Below are 8,437 nucleotides of genomic sequence, written 5' to 3'. Positions count from 1 at the left end.
AAGTAGGCTTCATCTGAGCGATGTGAGGATGGCTCATTATACATAAATCTATAAATGTGATTCACCACATAAACAGAAGCAAAAATAAAGATCATATGATCATTCTATAGGGGCAGAAAAAGCATTCGAGAAAATTCAACACTCTTTCATAATAAGACCTCTTTAAAAATGTCATAGAAGATACATATCTCAAAATTATAAAAGTCACATATAAGTATCCCACAGCCAACATCATACTGAATGGGGAAAAGTTAAAAGCATCCCCACTTAGAACTGGAGAAAGAGAAGGATGCTCACTATCACCACTTTTATTCAACACAGTGCTGGAAGTCCTAGCCAGAGCAATCAGGCAAGAGAAGGAATTCAAGGGCATCCAAATGGGGAAAAGGAGATCACACTATTACTCTTTGCTGACAATGTGATCTTATATGTAGAAAACCCCAAAGATTCTGCTAAGAGACTAATGGAATTGATAAATAAATTTAGCAAAGTTATAAAATCATTATAAACAAATCAGTAGCATTCATATACACCAACAACAGTCAAGCTGAGAATCAAATCAAAGACTCAATACCTTTCTCAATAGCAAAAAATAAAATAAAATATTTAGGAATATATTTAACCAAGGAGGTGAAAGACCTCTACAAGGAGAACTATGAATCACTGTGGAAGGAAATCACAGATGATGTAAACAAATGGAAAATCATATCATACTCAGGGATCAGTAGAATCCACATTGTTAAAATCTCTATACTACTCAAGTTATTTATGGATTCAATGCAATCCCTATCAAATATCAATGTCATTTTTCACAGATCTATAAGAAAATAATTCTATGTTTCATATGGAACCAGCAAAGAGCCTGAAGAGCCAAAGCAAACTTAAGTGAAAGGGACATATCAGGAGGTATCACTTTACCTGACTTCAAGCTATACTACAAGACCATAGTAACCAAAACAGCAAGGTGTTGGCACAAAAATGGAGACATAGACCAGTGGGACTTAACAGAGAACCCAGATATAAAACTATCCACATATTGCCATCTGATCTTTGACAAAGCAGGCAACAATATACACTTGGGAAGAGAATCCCTGTTCAATAAATGGTGCTGAGAAAATTGGATAGCCACATGTAGAAGATTGAAACAGGATTCTTATTTCTCACCTCTCACAAAAATTAATTCACAATGGATAACAGATTTAAATCTAAGGCATGAAACTATAAGAATTCTAGAAGAAGAAATTGGAAAAACTCTTATAGATATTGGCCTAGGCAAAGATATTATGAGGAAGACCCTAAAACCAACCAAGCACAGCAACAACAAAAATAAAGGGGACTTGATGAAACACTGTAAATATTTTAATTTTAACTTTACTACTTGCTAGCTCTTGAGTGTTAATGCTTGCTCCTGCTCATTTTCTTAACCAAAATAATAATTCAATTCTTTCTAATGATTTGAAATACGTCTGTAAAAGAGTTGAGTGATTTGGTCTAAATAATTTGTCATTATGTGGTAAAACTACAAAAATTATAAAGAGACTTTCTTTATCTGCTTGTGCCATTATTAATCTTGAAATTTGCATAATAAATAAAATTGTAATTAAATGGAAAAATATATCACCTTCTTGAATAATGATTGACCAAAGAAAACATTCAAGGGAAAACAAGTCTGATAAAAACAGAACATCAACAGTAAGGAGACAAAAGGGTAGAGGGATAATTATCCATTCATGGATAAATAGAATAAGGAAAGCAAATGATCAGATGAAATAAAAAGTCCAGCAAACAGGCTAACAAAGCCAAAGTCCCAGAGATGTGCTCTGCCTTCATGGAGACAAATTATCATAACTTTCCTTTTAAATCTAAATGAAGGCATGATTTAATCTGTGAAGTTGTTTTTCTCTCAACCTTAGGAAAAAAAACCTGCTTTTTAAATCTATCTTGCAGAACAAAAGGAGCTGACTTTGTGTTTTTCAACATTCAACTTAGAAAAATATACTTTTGACTTAAATGGATATGGATATGATTTTAAACTCAATGTTTTAGATTTAAGAGAGCAAATGAAGAATAACCTATCATGTTTAAAATTGATCAGAATTGATAGATCCAATAATTCTAATCAGGAAAAAATAAATTTCAGGTATATATTTCAAAAACTCAAATAGCTTTCTAAAATGATATGATGCTATTTTGAAAATAACAATTCATTTGTAGTACCAGAAATGCACATTCTGTTAAGGGTTTAATTGTATAGTTTTATCCTAGTCAAAGAAGGATGGAGATATTCTATTACCTAGACAAGTATTCTCATTCTGTTCTTGAAGACTTGTGCCCTGCCAACTCTGTTTTTGTAGCAAAGTGACCCTTCATCTGTCCTCACAGCTGTGATTGTCTTACCTCATCATCAACTCTTCTTGCCTAAATTACTCTAACAACTTGCTAACTGATCTTTCTGCCTCTATTTTTACCCCTTTGCAATCCACTTTCCATGCTGATTTCAGAATAATCTTTCTAAAAGACAAATCTGAATGTTTACTGTCCTTGCTCAAATTCCAACTATCATTCCCATCACCATCAGCTTCCATTCCAAATACAGTGGCATAACCATATACAGTTCTGAACCAATTAACTCCTTCCTATATTTCCCATATGCTTTTCGTTTCGCACCAACCTCCCTCCCTTCCACTTGTATTTCTGAATTACTGTGGTATTTAATACATTAATTCACTCAACAAACAATACTGAATATATTATCTAATATCTCCATATCTTTGACATGTTCTTCATTTTGCAGTATGTGCTCTTCTTTTTGTCTGACTGACAAGTTGTCTCTCACTTTTTAAATGTGAACTGAAGTATTATCTACCTAGTGAAGAGTTCTCCATATTCATTTCTGCCCCCAGGCAGAGGGCCTGTATAAATTCACTATGACACTTACATTTCAAGGTCAAGCTAAAAGAATAGGGCCTTGTTTGCTCAGTTTCACAATTGCATGACTCTCCACAACATACTACACACATTTTGTGGGACATATTAAACCCATACCTTCTTACCTTTTCTGAAAACTATCTGTCAAATTGAGCCACTCCAGGCGGCAATTGTGTAATACAGCATTTTGCCAAAAACTCCCAACATTTAACTGCTAGGAGTAGACTTCTTATGCAAGATAGACAAATGGACCAATAAAATTCCCCATCCTCAAAATCGTAATTGTGATTTACTTTTTATATCCTTAATTTATTCATCTATAAAATAGGAATACTGATATTGATTTATCAAATGATAAATTTATCAAGTGATTTGATAATAAATGGGGAATAACTAGTACAGGATAGGTTCTTAGTAAATGGTCCTTGACTTGTGTCTGTTATTTCTACTGATCTCACATGCAGTTTCATCAGATGAGAAAATTTTGTCTGAGGACTTTGCAAATTGTTGGGTGGTATGCCAGTAGCTAACTTTTTTTCTAATGTAAATCCATACTTTCCAAACTGACATATGTGAATTCTTGTGATGAAAGTATACAGTGTTGTAGGCCACAGGTCAGGGGAATGCATCAGAAAACCTCAGTGAACATTCTTGTGATATAGATTGCCAAATTTCCCTAAGAGTACAAATTATAGCATTAAATCTCATATATATATATATATGAGATACACACACATATGTACATATATACACATCTATCTATGTGTGTGTGTGTATATATATATATATATATATGAGGAATGATAAACAATACGAATTTTTCTCATATTCCCAGATGCTCTAGGATATGAATTTTTTCTCTCTTGTTCTAAGCAGAACTTTGGTGAAAAATGTTTAAAATAATTACCTAAAATGTTATGAAATGAACAGTTAATACATCAGTCAAGAAGTTGCCTCAATTCTTTCAGTTTTTGATTCTTGGATTAGAAAAAAACAAAGAGAAGACTTATGAAAGCTTACATCAAGAAAAGGGAAGCCAATTTCCCACACCACACTTATCTTGGTCACTTCTTTATAATTTATACTCCAAGAACCTAGGGAATTTATATTTTTCTCACCCTCAAGGACGTAGAGTTAGCCGTCTCCAAGACACAGAAGTGGGTCAAGCTAGTATAAAGAAAATAAATCATAGTTAAAGGTTTGTGAAGACCCTGGTTCACTTTTTTTCAGAAAAGAAAGAAATTCAAAAAACATCAGGGTAAAAGGTATAAGTAAATATCAGGGATCTGATATAAAATGTTGATGCAATTTTAACATTTGAGTTATATATAGTGTCCAGAGGACTCAGTGTGAAATGTGGCATCTCAGTGTGAAATGTGGCATCTAGAAGGAGCAATTATAGCATAGAACAATGGTACAGAAATCCTGCAAAACATTTACTCAGATATTTAGAAGACAACCAAGAAGAGAAAATAGATGGCAGCTACAACAAAAAAAACATTATGTTCTAAAAAACAGTATAAAATTATCTTTCAATTTTACTTTAAATTTATTTTTAAAAAACATGGGTATCACATAGTTCGAAATTCAGAAGATACTCAGTGAGAAAAGTCTCCCTGTCACTCTTGACCTTCGACCACTCAAGCCCCATCTTCTCAAACAACCAATGTCAACAACTTTTTATGTAATCTTCTGAAGATATGTTATGTTTACATAGCAGATATGCTTCTATTATTTTCATTACCCCTCTTTTACAAAATGGTAGAATTTCCTAGTACTGTTTTGTTCCTTGCTTTCTTCACATAGCAAGACTTACTCTATAATATCACATAAAGTGTTTTCTCCCTTTTTAAAAATCTGTAGCATATGCCAATCATAAATACACAATAATTTTATTTATCCAATGAATGAAATACTTCTCATTTGTCTCTCTCTCATTTTAATTGATATCTCTTTAAAAAAGAAGGGGTAACTAACTTGCTGATCAGTCCAAGAAATCCAGTTCTGTGCTCAGCACACATTGGATCATCCATTCTCTAAAATACAGGTTTGGGTAACAGAGAGGATGCTAGCCTCCTCTTGTAAACTCATTACATCAGAAATGGTGCTGCTACTGTACATTATTCCTTATATTACTCCCCTGTCTATTCATGAAGTAATTAAGCTAATTGAGATGATTTGTTGAAGCTCCCCCAAATTCAAATGAAATTTATTCCCATAAACTATTAAAGTTTTTGCTTTCTACAGAAGATAACAGTATTTCAGTCTCAATAGGCTATATAGTTATTTTTGGAAAATGAGTAATTGTTTCGATTTAGAAAGTTATTAAAATATTTTCATGATTTATTTATATTTTAACCATTTATCTCAAATTAGACATCCTAGTTTTAATTTGTAAAACATACATATTTCCTTTATTTTTTGGTATACTCTAATATGTCTAGTTTACAACTGTCAAAAAGTAAAAAATTAAGCTAGGTGCCTATGTAAATGAAAAGCTATAGGAAAACCTCTTGGAATAAGCTTTTGGGAGAAACCATTTCTTTTTGGCTATTTAAAAGTATCTCTTTAAACTTTTCTCTGAGATATCACTAAATAGTTATATTTTATAAGAAAAATAAAAACTAAATCCTAAGTTATTAATAAAAAACTTCAATAAGAATCATAGCTAACATTTATTGAGTGTTTTATATATGCTCTACTATGCATTATATTCTTATAACTTTAAAAACAACCCCAAGAGGTATTAGATCACTAAATATGTCTGATTTCAAAACAAATATGTAGTTTATTATATCTCAAACAAGAAGCAGTACAATTAATCAAAGTATGCGCCTAAACTATCGACATAGTTTTGCCATCTTAACAGTAGCTTGTTTATGCCAGCAGCAAAGAAGCCTGGAGAGTGAGTGGTGATGAAATCATGAAAGACATTTTCCACAGCTTGTTAAGAACTGAATATTTTTCCTCACAAGAAGTGGTCCAAAGCCTGGAAGAAGTGGTAGTCATTTGGTACAAGATCTGTTGAATATGGTGGATGACAGAGAGTTTCCAAGTCCAGCTTCTGTAGTATGAGCAGCATTGTTTGTGTGACATGTGGCCGAGCATTGTCTTGCAAGAGGATTGGCCTGTCTCTATTGACCAATCTCAGCTGCTTAATTGCAAGCATTTCATCATTTTGTCCAATCGGTTACAGTAGATATCCACTGTAATTGATTGACCACGTTTTATGAAACCGTAAGTGGGTAATACCAGCTCTGGACCACTAAACAGACACCATTAGCTTTTTTTTGATGAATATTTAGGTTTGGACTGTGTTTTGGCACTTTATCTTTATCCAACCATTGTGCCGAATGCTGGTGATTATAAAAAATAATCCATTTTTCATCACACATCATGATACAGTGTAGAAATGGTTCACCTTTATATTATGACAGCAAAGAAAGGCAAGTTTCGAGACAGTTTCTATTCTGATGCTCATTTAATTCATGTGGAACTCATCTATCCAGCTTCTATACCTTGCCCATTTGTTTCCAATGATCCACTATTGTTGGAATAGTAACATCAAAGCTTGTTGCTAATTCACAGGTAGGTTGAGATGGATTTGCTTCCACTATAGCTTTCAGATCATCATTATCCATCTTGGTCTCAGGTTGCCCACGTGGCTCATAAGATTAAAATAACTTGAATGGAGCTTCTCAAACCATCAATTGTGCATTCATTAGCCATATCCTTCACAAACACTTTGGTGATATGTTGAGCTGTCTGCACTGCCTTGGTTCCATAATGAAACTCATATTTGAAAATAACGTGAATTTTTGACTTATCCATGGTTTCACAAAAATTTCTCTAAATTTTTCTGAAAGATAATCACAAGGCAAACCATGCATCTGAAAGACTGAGGCTATACCTTCACAATAAAAATAAAGCAAGAAGTGTCAACATGAAATGTCAGGGATATCAACTGTAAAACTTAGTACTTACGGAAATGAGACATTTCACACTAGAAATGAAGAATAGGAGAGTATTGAAGTGAACAAGGAATTCTCAGTTGCAGACCTATTCTCTTGAACCTCAAGCTATGATTTTTTCTATTTTATATAAATTTTTGCCTTATTTATATTTCAATCTGGCTGACCAAAATTATTTCTCATTATAAAGCATAATTATAGAGTATAGTTAATTATACTGTTATTATCTTAAATACTAGAATTTCTCATTATCTGGGATAGGAATTAAATAAATATATGAAGAGCACTTACTAGGTGTAAGGTCATTGGCTGAATACTCAGGAGGAAATACAAAGATCAAAGTCATGGCCAGTAACTTTAAGAGCTCATCATTGGCCTTCTGTGAGGTCTGCTTTTCAAGTGTGCACTCCACTCATAAATCAATCCAATCCATTGCATATTGCTTCCATTGTGTTTTCAGACTAGGATTATAGGAATAATCACAGAATGGGGAATTTCTTTATATGTATGTTTTTTTTATGTCTATGTCAAATGCTTTCAAAATGACAAAGTAATATCTAAGTGGGAGTATTTTTTAAAATATATTATATTAGAAAGAAGGTTGCATTAGGGAACTAAGATAGAGCTCTGAAAAGGCATCATCTTGGTTAATAAATTCACCTGGATTCAGGTCCGTTTCTAGGCTAAACTGTGCTCAGTTCTAACAATTGAATTAGAAACAACATCAACTCTCTTCATTTTCTTCCCCACCTGCTACCACTGGTACTTGAAACCCTGCATGTGCACAGTAAGTGGATTGTGCTTTTGTGTCTCTTTCTCCAGATAACGTATGACTCAGCCTTGCTGCACAGCTTGGTAAATATACAAGCTCCCCTGCATATTGTACAGTCTATGCAACTGAATACACTGGCCTTATCTAAATCAAGACCTAACTGGGATACTCACAAGCTGTATGATCCAGAGTGAGACAATAAATATCTCTTGTCATGACTTTATTCATCTGTAAAATAAGTGAAGTAGATTATTTGATTCTGCAGTCTCCTTTTAGCTCTAACTTCTGTAAACCATGAAGTATCTCAAAGCACAGAGGAGATGAAATGGGTGTTGACAATAGCCTGAACACTACCTGTCAAGGAGCATAAAAGAAAAATCATATATGAAAAATCGTATATATGTTGGGAGAGTACCCAAAGATAAATAGTGATTTTTCCTTGTGTGGTGAATTTACAGGAGACTTCAGAGTGTATCCATGTATACAGATTATGCTTTTAATAGAATTACATGCAATTTATTGCAATTTCCCAACATTCTGAACTAAAAATAAATTACTTTTAACAGTAAAATATGATGCAATAGATATAATGAAAGAGCTAAGAAAACACTGGGAAAAAAGTAACTAGCAAAGGTGACATTGTGGTTGGGTTTTGGAAAAAAATGATTTGGGGGTCAAGAAATAAAGAAAAGAACATTTTAGGAAATAAAAACCTGGGCCAAAAGGAAGTGTGAAGTGTGTGTTACTTAAGACAAGTCAAATTCAA

The sequence above is a fragment of the Microcebus murinus genome, chromosome 13 (genome assembly GCF_040939455.1).
Source record: "Microcebus murinus isolate Inina chromosome 13, M.murinus_Inina_mat1.0, whole genome shotgun sequence".
Taxonomy (NCBI): Eukaryota; Metazoa; Chordata; class Mammalia; order Primates; family Cheirogaleidae; genus Microcebus; species Microcebus murinus.
The sequence above is the reverse complement of the archived record's forward strand: the minus strand, read 5'-3'. Positions refer to the sequence as shown.